Raw genomic sequence first — 15,931 nt, 5'->3', positions numbered from 1 at the left:
AATTCATTATGGGCAAATATTCTTTTCTTTATTCTAGCAAAAGGAAAGTAATGTTGAAGTTCTGGCTCTGATGGGCACAGTGTTTACTCCATTTACTGACCATCAGGAAGAGAATGACTGGATATTCACTTTCTCAAGGTAAAATCTCCTTCCAAGCATCCTCCTCTTCTTGCTTTCCTTTTTCTCAAGCCTGCCCTTTGGCCACAAAATATTTTCTACCCATCTCTACTGAAACCACATCCTTACTGTTAGATATGGACCCAAATTTCTTCTGACAACCTTGGAGCAATAACAAAGTACTAGACTGAGATGTCTTCTTTAATTACAAATGCAATGAAAATGCTAGTTACAGTGATACAGATCTAGGCAGCTTTTGGGTGCTTGGGTTAAAATTCTTAAAAACACAGAGGTACAACTACTGTTCTTGCTCGATTCCAAAACGTTAAGTATATTTTGTGTAAAAGAAAAGTTAGGCTTTTAGTATACCATTTTACATAAATATTATCAATTATAAAGATAATTTATAGCCTCACACTACTGCCCAGATTGAACTGCTTTTTCTTTTCCACCCTCAAAAGCTATTCTTCCCCAAAAAAGTCCAACACCTAACTGGAACAACTTAAGCATGAGTAAAGCCTGAAACTGTAGGTTTACTCCAGAAGATAAAATTTTGCAGAACAACTTCTGTTTCTAAAATTATTTCAGTCAAACAAGAAAAGTGAATGAACTTCATGCTTTAAATCCTAATTTCAGAGCTTGGGCTTGAGTTTTAAAACATGAATTTTTCATATATTGAAGGGGAAAAAAAGTAGTCCTATACAAATTTTTCTGTGGAGCTGTGATCTGTTCACATGATCATTTTTTTCCTGCTTATACCCATACAGAATCTTTTTCTTGAATTTTGCTTTGTGCTTTATGTTGAGCAAGCCAAAAATCAAAGTGCAGTTCAGATACCACCACAAAAGTTCAGAAAGCTAGTGAAATACGAATTTTCCAAGGTTCTTAGCAGAGTATCATAAGTGGGTTCTACATTAGGAGACACCGGACACAAGTTTGCTTTGTATATTTGCAAACCTGTGACTAATCAAAATTCATTTATGGAGTGCATTGCAAAACCTGAAGCCAGATGTGTTTTGCATCATTTAGGGTTTATTTGGTACATTTAGCTGCTCTACTTTAAGAACACAATTTTTTTTACTCTTTTCATTGGGCAATGTTTGCACACAAAAATTCCTTAAGCAACCCACAACCCATCTTTAAAATTGTATTTCTCTTTGTAGCTGAACACTTGTAAGTTATAAATATGAGCTTATCAGGACCAGGTAACACTGCTTTTTCTAAGATATGTGTAGGTATCTACACTGAGGATATTCCATGCAATCACTGTGCACACATAAGAAATCCAGTGATAACTAGATGTCCACAATAGGGAAAGCAATGAGAGAATTATCTAACATATTGTTTGTCTATACCTATATCTCATAGAGATATTAATCTGCAGAAAAATACAGTAAAGAAATTTGTTTTTGTAATTTGATAAGCTAAATACATACTAGCTAAAGGACAGCAATGTATTCTGGAGCTCAGTTAGAAACATGCATGTGTATTTTAAATGCATAAACCCAAGCATCCAGAAGCTATTTGTTCTGTATCATCCTGAATGACTTTTTGAATGGATTTGTTGTTAGAAAAGCATGTCAGAGAATAAACTGGAGTTAACAACATCATATTTTATGTATTTGCAAATCTACAACTCAGAACTTTTTTGGCTTTTCCATACAGCAGATAAATCCATCATTTGGTTAGCTCACACCATTGATTATTTCACTGCAAAACTATGGCTTTGTTACATTTCTGAAATTCCTGTAGCCAACATCAACCAAAGAATGTTTAATATGATACCTGACAGAGATACTGGAATATAAAAACCATCAGTTATACTAGAAGCTTTTGAATGGCCTTTATACTTAATTTTTTGCTCTTCAGGGTTCTGTCTGAAGAACAGCTCTTCTCAGTTAAAAGACAGCCCAATATGAAACAGGCCTTGGATTACGTAAATTATTTAAAACATTACAGTTTATCTTCCCTAGAGAGCAGGGCTGCACACACATATATAGAAGGGAATGGAATCAAGGACCTGTTGTTTTCTAGGTTTCATACTCCAATAAAACCTAGGTTTTATTCCAAGTTTATGGTAATCTCAGCTGTTGCATAACCCTTTGAAGGAAGAAAGTAGCATGACTGAAGCATGGTTTGAATCTGTTTTATCCAGCACAACCTAAGCTCAGGTCCAGTTTCACCCTTGTACATTGATATCTTATGCAAACATAGCAACTCATTGACCAGCACAGAAGGAGCCAACATCATACAAGAAGAAGTTCCAGCAAGACTCTTAATTTCACAAATAAAAAATAAAACTTTTCATTTCAGACAATAAAAGCTTTATATTGTGACTACTGTGTATAAAGTACTTGCTACAAGAAGAGCAAATCTCTGTGCAGCACCTCTTATCATTTTGTAAAGTACCTTGTTGAGCCTAAATGGGGTGGAGTTAAATGGGTAAATTAAGAATCTGTTTCACCTGTGGAATCTGCTTATAATTATAAAAGCGAGACTTTAGATGCGAAATCTATTTGGTAGGGTTTGTTAGGGAATGTAGGTTTTGAGAAGCCTTTGCTTAATTGTGGTTTTATTAAGAAAATATTTGCTAGTAGCATTATTCTTTGAAAGTCAGATGTTTAGAAAAAGTTCTCTGATGAGTAGCATGGGACTAGTAATATCTTTCCAAAAGTTCAGTTTATTTGTTGGGTATTTTCTATGAGAGATAAGTCTTCTACTGCAGTTTTTTCTGATTTGCACTGGTATCTTTCTCCCTCTATTCTGTCTCTTGCTGATAAATTAACTTGCGTGTGCAAAGTGAACAGAATTTCAGAGCCAAACATAGATTTCCGCTATTTAATATAGACTTGTATGCCTCTAAAGGCCTGGCTGTTCTGTTTCTCTCTCTATAAAGTACACTCAGGAAGGAAGGGGAGCTGTATTTTAATCCCATGCATTCTGCTAGAATGCAACACTACAGCTAAAATGACACTAATTTTTCACTTTTCCACTATATTGATATTTTCAGAAGAGTATAAGGACAATGAAAAATTATATATATTGAAAATATTAACTACACACAATCCCACAAATAAAAAGTATACATCTTGGAACAATTTTTAGCTAGATGCAATGCCTGTAAAACTATATGTAATTTCTAGGATTAAACCTGGTGTCAGAAAGGACCTGTTGTTGTGTCTGCACAGGCAGAGCCCTCTCTGGGATCCTGTGGCATCTTTGTGAAGCTGTTGGGGGCAAAAGTGACCATTCTTCAACCAGATATGAGGTAGAAGATGTATATGAGTTTACTGATCCTCTTCATTTAGGCTGGAGTCTGAGCTTCACTATTCCCTGCATCCTTTATAAAGCAAGATATAAAAACACAAAATAAGAAATGGTTAGTAAGCGTTCTGCCAAATAATTTTTGGGGTAGAAGACAACACATGTAAGATGTGTTCCTGGGAGAATGCAGGGATGTTATACTCATTTGAACACATAGTTTTCCTGTGTCTTTTTGCTTGTGTGTAGCCACGCTTGAGCGTAAGGAAAGCTCATCAGGGGCTGAGCAAGGGTTATCGGGAAGAACTTCTTTTGAATTTCATTTTTGTATCATAGTGTCCTGCCCTCTCTATGAAGAAAAGGCATCATATGTATCCCACTGGCTGTTTTGGGGAAAAGAGCAGCGTGCTACTTGAGTCAAATGCCTCATATCATGTACTGACTGTGCTGTGGGAGAGTCTTTTAAAAATCAGAAACAAATACCAATGTTTCTGACTGCTTTATTCAGGACAGAAAGAAGTGAGTTGCTGGAGAAGATACAGGTTTCTGTGAGACTTTCAGGGGAAAAAAATGGCCTTTTTTTGCATAAAACCACCCATACACAGGTGGAATCTGACAGTTTTGTTCTGGACGAATGAGCTCCCTGTTGCTCTGCAGCTTTCTTCTGATTTGTCCAATAGACTACAAAGGAAAACACAGAGGAGAAGGGTTGTAGTAAAACTCTCACAGGGTTTTCCTGTCTGTGCCCGCCCTTCTCTTCTGGCCATTCAACCCCGTGTTGTGGCTGCAGGCACATGGTGAAACTGCATAGCTCTAGGATGCGAGACCGGAGAAGCATGTGGAGATCAGTCACTCCAAGACTGCCATAAGACAACACCAATGGCACAGAGATTTTCCTCGAAATCAACAAAAAGTCCGTAAGAAATGGACTTCAGCCACAGAAAGATAATATCTCCTCAAAGATGTTATGACTTAGGTTTAAAAACAGTTGCTGCTGGAATGCAGCTCTACAAAAGAGGTACCTGCTTGACAATGTATCCCTGCTGATGCTCTATATGCTTCATTGCTTCATTTATGAAGAACTGACATTTACAATGTAATTATTTTAAATTCTTTGGGTACTTTTATGTCTAAATATGCACCTTTTAAAAGAACTTTTTTTCATTAAAATAATAAAGCAAAGAAATGCAATATATTTTGGGCATTAGATCAGAAGACTTTAGTTCAGTCTCTTTTCCATGTCACCTCCTAAGGGGAGTACGCATTAAATTGCATAGTTTGCATGGTAACATAAATACAGCTTTTCATCATCCATGGTTCTCAAAGAAAGCTTAGTTTTCTAATGGGAGACACACTGTTCTGCTGAATGGTGCTCTGAAAGCAATATAGATATTTCTCCATTAAATAATTGTGAACACAAAGAATATTCATCCTATTGCCATTGAAAAAGTCCCTGAATAAGCTCCTGAGGAATTTGGGCAGAAGATTGCCTTTCAGATTTGTAATAGATTGGTGTTTTTTAAAGTGTTTGTGCACGTGCCCACATGAGCACGTGTGTGTGTATGCGTGGATAGATATAGAAAACTGTCATAGTCAAACATCAATCAAACGGATATAGCCTGTGTTTTGGCTTAGATCAGCAAAGAGGAAATTAAATGCTTCGAAGGATTATTAAACCATTTTGAAAAATGGAACATTTAAACAAGAGTAGGAAAAACATGAAGCAGGACAGGAAGACAAAAGAGAAAGGCATGCATGTAAAACTAAACCCAACAGACAAATGTCCTGCTTTCAGACATTTGGTAAACAGTGACTGGCAAGCTTGGTCTTGACTGACTGCTGGATATGATGATTTGAAGAGCTAGGCAAGGCCTTATAGCTCAAGGAACACCTCAGATGAGTTACCACTTTTCTCAAGCTTTCCCTTTCTCCTTGCATTGCTATCCTTAATATATTTCATATACATGGTCCCTTTTTCCACTACACACCTTTCCCTTCCTAATTTTCAAAACACAGAGTTTTGTTTCAAACCCCACAGCTGTGTTAGGCAAGAGCTAGAAGCTGCAGCTCCTGGGAAAGGGGAGTAGGAGTAACTCATCCCCCAAAGAAGAAGGAGGGTCAGATTGGTTTTTCTGTCTGCTACACATCAATTTTTCTTTTGGTAGCAAGGAGAGGATACATCTCTTCCCCCCTTCCCCCCCCCTTTTCTTTTAAATGGCGGTGAAGGTAATCTGGATTGTCTTTAAGATCTTTGAAAGATCTGTCATTAGTATCCTTAAAAATGACTCCAAAAATTACTCTAGAACCTCTGGACTAACATTTTTTAACAAGCATAGGTAAAGCTGAGTATAGTCTCAAGCTAAGTATACTATTATCAACTGAGCAGTAGCTAGTAGAAAGTCAAGGCTTTACTTTGCCCTCAAACTTACTGGGTTAACATCTGCCAAAATAAAACCTTGGTCTGTCAGAAAAATGCTCACTAAGTGAAAACTACTGTGTCCTAAAGTCGCCTCTGCAACAGAGCCCTGAGTTCTAGGGACTTCCTTCACCCCACAGTGCCTTTTCCTCTTAAGTGTTAGCACTTTCTTTGAGGATGGGGTATGATATTAGGTTATGCTTCTCCTAAGCAGTCCTCAGCAGGTCAATCTAGAAAGTAGGCCTGGAGAGCCTTTAAAGTCAAATCCCATTATAATTAACTGGAGTGATTCTGGAGTTTCTAAATGCCCATATCTTTTGGCCTGAGTTCCGAACTGCTTCCCAAAGTAGCTATATCCAGTGTGCTTCAGACTCTTTAGCAGATTATTGCACTTAGGTTTGTGTTACTGTTCTTAGTTTAGCATCTTTATCACACCTTTGCACAGCCAGTTGAACTATTTTTCTTGGAAACTAGCTACCTAAGAAATATTTATTTTCTGTGGGTGGATCATTCTCAAAGAGAACCTATTTTTGTAAACATCATCATAATAATTTGCAAATATTTTCTGGATGACTTAATAAAAAGTTAACGTCCAAGTTACTGACACATTGTTCATATCAACTATTATGTTTGCTTTGCATTCATAGTTCCTAAAACACCTTGGTTTTATGCTTTTTACAATTTTGTTTTCTAAAGCATGAAAACGACTGTAACAAATCATGGCAGTGTACTCACAGCTACTCGCCTTGCTCAAATGCAAATAAAACTCCACTCCTTATCTCAAATAGGAATCCCTTCACTTTCAAAAAAGCAAGTTGTATGAGGGAATAAAATGTTCCAGCCAATTATCCAAACCATCTTTGTTTTTACACTTCTTTTCTTAAAAGACAATGAGACTGCAACTTGACAACAAAATTTAGAACCTGTCTGCAGTCATTTTGGATATGTTAGCTATCTGAACAGTCAGTTGTTTTGGATCTGTTTCTATAATGAAGAAGAAATTGTTTACGGATTTTATGATGTTACTCTTTTCATTTAGTCTCTAGTGGCCAGGGGCGGTAAACGAAGTCCTGAGCACTGATTTAGATAGTAATTCTACCACAGGTCACCCTTTGCCCAGGTGGTGTGCATTGTGCTACCACCATACTTTCTCTATCATGAAGTCAGTGATATCAGATGACTAGGACTATAAGGTACGTATTTACTACATGAAGCAGATGCTCTTCTTTATTTAACATTGATTAAAAATCAATCTATCTTCTGAGTCTTCCCATCTGCAAAACACATAGGCTCAGGAAGTACGCCTGGGATTTTGATTAAGTACATGCTTTCCTTTCCTCTTCTTTTAAAGGTATGAATGAAACATGAGGAAAATGACACCCAAACTTCTGTGGTGTGTGAAGGTTTTGAAACGCTCAGCCAACTTTTTTCATATTTTTCTTCTTTCTTCAGTCATTATTTCTTACATCTGGGTTTCAGAAGAAACAGGAAACTGATGAGCCAAATGACCATAGGGATTGCCTTTATGGATGTTTCAAAGATGTTGGCAAGAATGAGGTAAATCACCTCAGATCTCAGCTCTTGAGGCTTTGGTGAAGAATGCATTGCTGAAAAGGCTTCAGACAACTTTGGAGGAATGCCCTCAGCAGGGAAGTGGTGGTTGCCATAATTCTGTGATCTATAGTCACAGCTGCCTGAAGTCCACTCTAGCTGCAATAACTATCAGTTCTTAACCAACCCCCCTTTTCAATAACAGACATATTTTCTTGCTGCTATTCCTGACCATTCTTCTTCCCAAGTCTACATCATAGCATGAAAACTCCAGATCTTCATTGATTTAGGTCAAACCTGTACTCAGAGGTAGCCAAGCAGAATGTATCCATCTTCCTCAGTGACTTCATTAATGGGATAGAATAAGATACTGGGGAAAACAGTTTATCTTCCAAGGCCATCACTATTTTGAGATAATTATTCTTATATGCCTCAAAGGGAAAAGACAGTTTTAAGAGAGTAGTGTAACTTCTGCTGTGCTGTATGTGCTGATCTATCTATTGATAGTATTTCAAGGCATCTTCCTGCATCTTCCTGACTGTGTGCAAGCCTAGCTGGAGGATGAGAAACTGCCTGAACCATACTGGGGTTTTGTTATGGGCCCTGGGAATATAAAACCTGAAAAACACATCTCAACAGAAATCAAAAATTAGAAATTTAGAAATAGAAAATAGAAATAGGAAAACACTATCTCAAACACATTTCCCATGGATAGTTCTCTTACTCCATTGCAGCCAGTACTATGCATGTATTACACTATAATTTCTATCGTGCATTGCACTGTCATTAAAACTCAATTGAAAACAGCTTTCCCAGGAGTTTATTTGATATATGCACTGTATAAACAAGAGACTTTGAATTGCACAGTAAAGAATGCTCAGCACGAAAGCTAACATGATCTAAGTAATTTAGGAAAAAACTGTCATGAGCAGTATTTTTGTGTTTTATGGTAAAAATCTGTTTGTTACTCATGTTTAATTTTAGTGTCTAAATAATAAGTAGAATAATGAAATGTTTAGTTAGAGTAATTCTACCTTTGGAGACCCTAGTGAGGGACTCTTCATATGAGTTATTGTAACAATGCCAACATTCAAGGGAGGAGAAAGAAAAGTAAAATAATCCAGTTGTCCCATTAGAGGTGACCAACGTTTGGAGATTCACAGTTTTATTCACAGGCTGGGTAAAATATGCCTTGAACATATTAAATCCCAGTTCTGATGCACATGATTCTGGGATCAGCATATGAGAAATAATATAGTGTATGGCTTCATCTTTCTTTCTGTTCATCCAACAAAAAGTAGAAAAGCTGGAAGTCTGGGTAAATAAGTCAGACATAGCAATTGATTCAGGAAGAAGCTGTTTGAATTAAAAATCTGAAAAATCCCAAATGGTGGATGTCTTTGGGTTTAGTTAGAAGCAAAGCAAAGTTGGAAACCCAGCTTGATTTGTCTTCCATTACTTAAAAAGTAAAATTGCCCAACTATGTTTTTTTAAGGTATTTGAGTCATGTCTTATTCTTTACAGTTGTTTGGTTTTGTTTTCTTTTTCTCTTGTACAGTGGCATTCTAAATGATGAGAAAATACTCTTTTTGTAAAATTACAATATCATGTAAAATTTTGAAAATATACTGTAGAGTTAAAAACAAAAGAACCAAGCATGAAAACAATGGAGAACCTGTCTGCCGTCATGTTTTCCCATATGAATGCAACAGATAAAAAATGTAATAAATTCATTCATCTACACCCACTTTAAATATCTGAACTGATCAGCAGTTTCACTGATGTGCGGCCAGACTTTGAAGTCTATCTTAGCTCTCTGGAATTCGACCAGCCACTTTCCAGACCATGTAATGCATTGCAGATCTTTCCACATTATGTATTCCAGATGGCCATATTCTTTGTGCATTTTGCCTTTCTTATTTAGGTTACTGGGGTAATTTGGGAATAAAACTTGCATGTTACAAAGTGACACTGACATATTGTTATGCTATCATACTGCTTAGATACCAATGATGGACTTCAATGAACTTTTATGAAGTTTGGGTTTGTTGTTCTTTCTCCCTCTTTCAATCATTTTTATGCTTCTGGATAATGAGACACTGAATGTGGCAGATTCTTCATGCATCACAATGTAAGGCTTCAGTTTCAGAGGTGCAAGCACCCACAACCTTACATGAAATTAATTGGAGTTGGCAAAACTTAGCACCTTTTGTAGATCAAGCTTCTCCTAGGATTTCCACAATAAGGAAAGCAGCCCATAAATTGAATTAGCTGTGGCCACCAAGCTTACTTTAGGGACTAGATTATCTATATCACAGCAATCTTCTTCCTAAATTGAATTCTGTCATTCTCACAGGCCTCAGCAAGATCTTATCCACCGCCACCCAGAAAAAAAGCAGGTAAGCAGCCAAGTAACACAAGGCTTTCGTGCTCCTGAAAGGCTCTGAAGGCATACTACACCTTGGGAGATATATCTCTGTCATTTGTCACTCAGACCTCAAGATGGATCTTTATCTTCTGCTTCACACTGTCTGTCCTCCTCCATAAATCTGGGACAAAGCCTTGGGTTTCCTAAGGCTATGGTATTCTCGTCTCCCTGCCCTCTCTTTGCACTAATCTCTCATTCCTTCCTTGAATCTGATAAGTCAGAAGAAGTTGGAATGCATTTGGAAAAATGTAACTCCAGAAACCACTACTTCTTGCATGTTTTACTACAGTAAATAAAAAAAAAAAAAAAAAAAAAAAAAAAAAAGGCATGGCAACTGCCAAAAGCCTTAGAGGATCATAGATCTGGATTCTGCAAACACTTAGGCAAGAGCACAGGCAAAAATGCCAAATGTTGGCAATATTGGGTGCTGTTAATGCGATTAGCAAAAAACATTGTGGAATACCATCTAAAATATATTGCCACAAGTTTTATTCAGTAAACAGATTAAAATTTCATCACTGTGGACAAAAAACTTTCGTCTTTTCCAGTGCAGTGCCTCAAACAGCATCTGTCTTTAAGAAAATATATTTATGCCTGAAGAGCTAGCTAATTAAAATAGTTTGTTTTATATTGGCACTCAGCTAATGCCATCTGGAAATGCAGGTCTGGCTGGAAAAATAGGTTTTTCTTCAAATGGGTATTTGCTGCAGTGACATAATGTGTCCACCACAGTTTGTATCAACACTGAAGAAGTATAGCCTGAGAGCTTGTAGTGGGGCATGGGTTAAGTGCAGATTTGTCAGTGATACAAGAACCCATGCCATTTTCAGTATTTGGTCATTTTGGGTGCTTACTTTGCAACATATCTTTTCCAAACAAATTTCACCCCAGACAGTGTATTTTGTGCACAGATATTGCATGATTGTTTCCCTAGCTGTTGCATTTGCAAATAAGTTTTTCTGTGTTTCAGGTTTCTTCTGGATCTCTTTTTATTTTCACTTTCGGCATAAAGAGCACTTCAAACCAGAGCAAATTAGGAACTCCGTGAATGTGGTGTTAAAATAACAAAGCCCTCCTCGGTATATTTCAGTAGGTTGGTGGGGGTTTTGTCGGCACCTGTGACTGGCCAGCTGTTAGCAGGGAAGAAAGCCATGAAGCTGAAGGGTGCTTATTTCACGTTCTTTGACAAAGCTTCACACACAGAATAACATAGTTCAACCCCCAGAGACCAACTTTTATTTTCTGGCTTTGCTCACTGAACAGGAAATGAAGCTATCTTCATATTTGCTGCAGGGTATAACATCAAATGAAAATACAGCCTCCTGCTTTAAAAAAGGAAACTGCACTCTTTGACACAATAATATTTGCACAGATCCGCCCCACCCCCCAAAAAAAAAAAAAAAAAAAAAAAAAAAAAAAAAAAAAAAAAAAAAAAAAAATCTTATTGCTCCCTCCTTTGGGTTAATCTTAATTTTTAATTTTAATTCTCAAGAGCTGTGGCTCTGCAGCACTGCTCTGTTCTATGACACAGTTCAGTGTTTTAGGGATGAAACAAAATTTTCAGTAAACTTCTGTATTCTTACAAGCTGTCTCTTATCCATACCACTGAAAAAGTATTGGGAGGTAGCTACTTAGCTTAGTTCCTGCAGTTTGTATGCTGCTCATGTTTAGGCGCACAGTTGCAATCTGTTTGAAGACCCTTACATTTTCCCTGAGTTTGTTTTTTTGACCTAATGAGGCTGCCATTGTCCAAGTCACAGCTCCCAGCTGATGCAGGGAAGGAGACAGGAGCCAGTGATTCACCTGGACGCAACAGATTAATATTCCTGATGCCAGAGCCAGGGGCTGCTGTCTCTGAGTCCAGGGTACTTCCAGTCATGGGTGGGATGGATGTCAAGCAGAGTTTCTGTGTCCCCCTTTTTTTGGCCATTTGCCTTAAGGGCTGAATAAATCACTGCCATTTTTGCTCCTAATTCAAGAAACAAACTGAGCTACTAAATTAAGTGTTGGGAATGATCAGGCCTAGGGGACTGAATGCCGCCTTCTTTTTGGGATGGCACTGGAGCCTGTGTGTGAGCAAAAGGAAATAAAACAGTACAAATGACTGTTATTTGATTTGATTATACGTATTTTTGCATTATTACCACCAGAACAGCTAGGCTGATGATATATTCAAAGCTCTGAGTGATGAAAAGCAAGAAGTTACATCTCTCCCATCGATTGAGCCAAAACACGTTAGCTGAGCAAACCTGGGAGCTGCTCCGCTGTCATTTGGCCTCTGAGTGCTGTATTCAATCCTTTCAATCCAGCAGCCCACCCACAGCCATGTGGCTATCCATGCATGGCCACCATCACATGGCCACCAGCACAGGGAGCAGAGGACAGCAACAGCACATCCTATCCCAAGCCATGCCATTCATGCTAGGGCCTCAGACCTTCAGCCTGGCAATGCCCCTGGGGAGGCAAAGAACTGTGTTCCCTCTGTTACGCTGAAACACAGTGCAAACAATTTCTCTAGGTCATACCGGAAGGTTTTTTTGCAAGCAAACCAAAATGCAAATCTCTCACCTCCATTTTGTCCCTCTGTCCCTTTAAATAATGGATCTCTTCAGTAGCTGGGTCTGCCCCCAGCGCTGAGACATCAGCTGCTGCTGGAGAAAGCTTTTATAATTAGTGCCCTGAGCCAGTAGGAATTCAATTCTCCATCATCATGGACACCATTCCAATAAATTGTAAACTATAATGAGAAAAGCTACTCTGTTTAAAATATGTTGACTTTATTGTATCTTAGAACAAGTACACTTGATCTGTACTTGTCCAGACACCTGATGCTGAGAAATCAAGCTGGCGTGGTACTCAGAGTAATTCTCCAGTTATTAGGGTCTGATACTAATTGTAGTTAAATATCCTGCAAACTTTCCATGAATTTCAGTGACAGCAGAATACATTAACTGGCAAATAAATGCAACTTTTGCATAGTCATGATTTGATTTACTCCTTATGCTGTACAGCATCAATGAGAAACCACCTTAGTAAAACCGAGAGTTGATGCATCTATTTTAAAATTGCTGCAAGGTTTTTGATTTGCTGTTAACAAAGTTCTCAGATGCTGAAAAGTAAATCAAAGTAGGAGGGATGACAGATGCCCATCACACACAGTTAGTGACGGATAATTCTTGTTCAGCTGCACTGAAAATATTTGAAGGTCTGCTCCTCTCTACTGTTTTCAAACAATTAGCTCCTCCCTCAGAAAAGCTCAGACATTGTCCCTGATCTTGAAATATGGATTTTATGAAGCATCCCTACTAGAAGCAGAGGAACACCAAGACTTTACCTTCTTTTTCCTCAAACCACAAACTCTATGACAAGTAGACTTTTATGAGGGAAAGGGGCTGCACATGCAGGTGCCCCCTCAACACCTATACACATATGCCCATCTTACAGATCCTCAGCTCTCTAAAGCCTTAGTGCTCACTACAAAAAGGATATTGAATTACTCGAGTGTGTCCAGAGAAGGGCAACAAAGTTGATGAAGTGTCTGGAGCACAGATCATATGAGGAGTGGCTGAGGGAACTGGGGGTGTTTATCTGGAGAAGAGGAGGCTGAGGGGAGACCTCATCGCCCTCTACAGCTCCCTGAAAGGAGGCTGCAGAGAGCTGGGGATGAGTCTCTTTAACCAAGTAATAAGCAATAGGACAAGAGATAATGGCCTCAAGTTGTGCCAGGGAAGGTTTAAGCTAGATATTATGAAGCATTTCTTTGCAGGAGAGGTTGTTAGGTGTTGGAATGGGCTGCCCAGGGCAGTGGTGGAGTCCCCATCCCTGGAGATGTTTAAGAGTCGGGTTGACATAGTGCTGAGGGATAAGGTTTAGTTGAGAATGGTCAGTGTGAGGTTAATGGTTGGACTAGGTGATCTTTATGGTCTTTTCCAGCCTAGATGATTCTGTGATACTGTGATTCTGTGTAACAGTGACAACTGTACAACAGTTCAACTTCCTGTCTCTCTCTGGAGTAATTGTAGATCCCTGATTTCCACTGAGAGAGCAGGCAAATTGCATGGGCATTCTGTGGCTGAGGGGCCAGGACTGAGGCATAGCTGGCCTCATGGGTATCTGTAACAGATTTACAAACCTAAGTGCCTCCTCCATCACTGGCATACAGTGTGTGTTGTAGATAATCATTTGATACAACAGTCTCCTGTAATGCAAACTGTGTAGTAGGTATGTAAAAAGTTTTCTTGATTCAAATTTTCTTGCTTGAACCCATTGATTTTTACTAACAGGATTGATATTGCTTATTAAACTATAAGTCCATGTGATTACACTGACATATGCATACTCTCAGTAAGCCCATGGCTCCACTGACAGAGGCAGATGAGAAGGCCCATGGCTGCAGACAGAAATGTCTCTAGAAACTTCATTTTAAGATGAGATACAAACACGTGCCTGGTCTCAACAAAAGGGTAGTGTTGTGCTTTAAGAGCAGAGGCAATGCCATAAGCAAAAAGAAGAGAGGAAGGCATAGTGCTAAACATAAACCATACCAGGTGTTGCAGACTATGCTGCAGTAATCTGATCTGGCAGAAAAAAAAGATAGGGATGAAGGGAGCTGACAAAGGTTTACATACCAGGGTGGTAATATGGGAGATCTGTTCAAATGCATATGGAGACAAGTGATCTTCAGATATGGTATTACATGTATGTGAGTCAGTCCAAGAGTCAGGGACCCAGTGAAAATGGGCAATTACAAATCAGTTCTCTACAGTCAAAAACTATTCTCCACTTACAGGCACCTCCTTGACAACATGAGGATGTTAATCACAACTGTGCACAGTCAAAGACAAGTAAGTGAACAGCAAATATTTAACTCCTCCCCACCTCTTTTTTCTTTCCATATTACAGTCCCACTGACGGTACTACTCAAATTTCAACTCAATCTATGTCAAAAGATGCACACACCATAGAAAAAGCAGCATTCATATCTTATTTGGGTATTCCTTTCGGAGTTCTCAGTACATGATAAATAAGGATTGAAGTCTTCACAGGGCATAAGGAATCATATCAAGCGGTTTGGGGGGGTGGGGCGGATCTGTGCAAATATTATTGTGTCAAAGAGTGCAGTTTCCTTTTTTAAAGCAGGAGGCTGTATTTTCATTTGATGTTATACCCTGCAGCAAATATGAAGATAGCTTCATTTCCTGTTCAGTGAGCAAAGCCAGAAAATAAAAGTTGGTCTCTGGGGGTTGAACTATGTTATTCTGTGTGTGAAGCTTTGTCAAAGAACGTGAAATAAGCACCCTTCAGCTTCATGGCTTTCTTCCCTGCTAACAGCTGGCCAGTCACAGGTGCCGACAAAACCCCCACCAACCTACTGAAATATACCGAGGAGGGCTTTGTTATTTTAACACCACATTCACGGAGTTCCTAATTTGCTCTGGTTTGAAGTGCTCTTTATGCCGAAAGTGAAAATAAAAAGAGATCCAGAAGAAACCTGAAACACAGAAAAACTTATTTGCAAATGCAACAGCTAGGGAAACAATCATGCAATATCTGTGCACAAAATACACTGTCTGGGGTGAAATTTGTTTGGAAAAGATATGTTGCAAAGTAAGCACCCAAAATGACCAAATACTGAAAATGGCATGGGTTCTTGTATCACTGACAAATCTGCACTTAACCCATGCCCCACTACAAGCTCTCAGGCTATACTTCTTCAGTGTTGATACAAACTGTGGTGGACACATTATGTCACTGCAGCAAATACCCATTTGAAGAAAAACCTATTTTTCCAGCCAGACCTGCATTTCCAGATGGCATTAGCTGAGTGCCAATATAAAACAAACTATTTTAATTAGCTAGCTCTTCAGGCATAAATATATTTTCTTAAAGACAGATGCTGTTTGAGGCACTGCACTGGAAAAGACGAAAGTTTTTTGTCCACAGTGATGAAATTTTAATCTGTTTACTGAATAAAACTTGTGGCAATATATTTTAGATGGTATTCCACAATGTTTTTTGCTAATCGCATTAACAGCACCCAATATTGCCAACATTTGGCATTTTTGCCTGTGCTCTTGCCTAAGTGTTTGCAGAATCCAGATCTATGATCCTCTAAGGCTTTTGGCAGTTGCCATGCCTTTTTTTTTTTTTTTTTTTTT

Source organism: Athene cunicularia (assembly GCF_003259725.1).
Source record: "Athene cunicularia isolate RWA chromosome Z unlocalized genomic scaffold, athCun1 chrZ_part2, whole genome shotgun sequence".
NCBI lineage: Eukaryota > Metazoa > Chordata > Aves > Strigiformes > Strigidae > Athene > Athene cunicularia.
Note: the sequence above shows the minus strand (reverse complement) of the source record.